We start from the raw sequence: 2,074 nt of genomic DNA on the forward strand, positions 1-2,074 counted from the left end.
TTTGGAAAGCTGTGCTTTTCTAAGAATTTGTCCAGTTCTTCCACGTTGTCCATTTTATTGGCATATAATTGCTGATAGTAGTCTCTTATGATCCTTTGAATTTGTGTGTTGTCTGTTGTGATCTCTCCATTTTAGTTTCTAATTTTATTAATTTGATTTTTCTCCCTTTGTTATTGATGAGTCTGGCTAATGGTTTGTCCATTTCATTTATCCTTTCAAAGAACCAGCTTTTGGGTTTGTTGATTTTTGCTATGGTCTCCTTTGTTTCTGTTGCATTTATTTCTGCCCTAATTTTTAAGATTTCTTTCCTTCTACTAACCCTGGGGTTCTTCATTTCTTCCTTTTCTAGTTGCTTTAGGTGTAGAGTTAGGTTATTTATTTGACTTTTTTCCTGTTTCTTGAGGTATGCCTATATTGCTATGAACTTTCCCCTTAGCACTGCTTTTACAGTGTCCCATAGGTTTTGGGTTGTTGTGTTTTCATTTTCCCTCATTTCTATGCAAATTTTGATTTCTTTTTTTATTTCTTCTGTGATTTGTTTGTTATTCAGCAGCGTGTTGTTCAGCCTACATATGTTGGAATTTTTAACATTTTTTCTGCTGTAATTGAGATCTAATCTTACTGCATTGTGGTCAGAAAAGGTGCTTGGAATGACTTCATTTTTTTTTGAATTTACTAAGCCTAGATTTATGGCCCAGGATGTGATCTATCCTGGAGAAGGTTCCATGTGCACTTGAGAAAAAGGTGAAATTCATTGTTTTGGAGTGAAATGTCCTATAGATATCAATTAGGTCTAACTAGTCTATTGTATCATTTAAAGTTTGTGTTTCTTTGTTAATTTTATGTTTACTTGATCTATCCATAGGTGCGTGTGGGGTATTAAAGTATCCCACTATTATTGTGTTATTGTTAATTTCTCCTTTCATACTTGTTAGCATTTGTCTTACATATTGTGGTGTTCCTATGTTGGATGCACATATATTTATAATTGTTATATCTTCTTCTTGGATTGATCCTTTGATCATTATGTAGTGTCCTTCTTTGTCTCTTTTTACAGCCTTTGTTTTAAAGTCTATTTTATCTGATATGAGTATTGCTACTCCTGCTTTCTTTTGGTCCCTATTTGCATGGAAAATCTTTTTCCAGCCCTTCACTTTCAGTCGTATGTGTTGCCTGTTTTTAGGTGGGTCTCTTGTAGACAACATATATAGGGGTCTTGTTTTTGTATCCATTCAGCCAGTCTTTGTCTTTTGGTTGGGGCATTCAATCCATTTACGTTTAAGGTAATTATTGATAAGTATGATCCCTTTGCCATTTACTTTATTGTTTTGGGTTCGAGTTTATACACCATTTTTGTGTCTCCTGTCTAGAGAATATCCTTTAGCATTTGTTGGAGAGCTGGTTTGGTGGTGCTGAATTCTCTCAGCTTTTGCTTGTCTGTAAAGCTTTTGATTTCTCCTTCATATTTGAATGATATCCTTGCTGGGTACAGTAATCTGGGCTGTAGGTTATTTTCTTTTATCACTTTAAGTATGTCTTGCCATTCCCTCCTGGCCTGAAGAGTTTCCACTGAAAGATCATCTGTTATCCTTATGGGAATCCCCTTGTGTGTTGTTTGTTGTTTTTTCCCTTGCTGCTTTTAATATTTGTTCTTTGTGTTTGATCTTTGTTAATTTGATTAGTATCTGTCTTGGGGTATTTTGCTTTGGGTTTATCCTATTTGGGACTCTCTGGGTTTCTTGAACTTGGGTGATTATTTCCTTCCCCATTTTAGGGAATTTTTCAATGATTATCTCCTCAAGTCTTTTCTCATGGTCTTTATTTTTGTCTTCTTCTTCTGGGACTCCTATGATTCGAATGTTGTGGTGTTTAATATTGTCCTGGAAGTCTCTGAGATTGTCCTCTTTTTTTTAATTCGTTTTTCTTTTTTTCCTCTCTGATTCACTTATTTCTATCATTCTATCTTCTATTTTACTACTCCTATCTTCTGCCTCCATTATTCTAGTATTTGTTGCCTCCAGAGTGTTTTTGATCTCATTTATTGCATTATTCATTATATATTGACTCTTTTTTT

Source organism: Bison bison, unplaced genomic scaffold, assembly GCF_000754665.1.
Source record: "Bison bison bison isolate TAMUID 2011002044 unplaced genomic scaffold, Bison_UMD1.0 scf7180017859061, whole genome shotgun sequence".
NCBI lineage: Eukaryota > Metazoa > Chordata > Mammalia > Artiodactyla > Bovidae > Bison > Bison bison.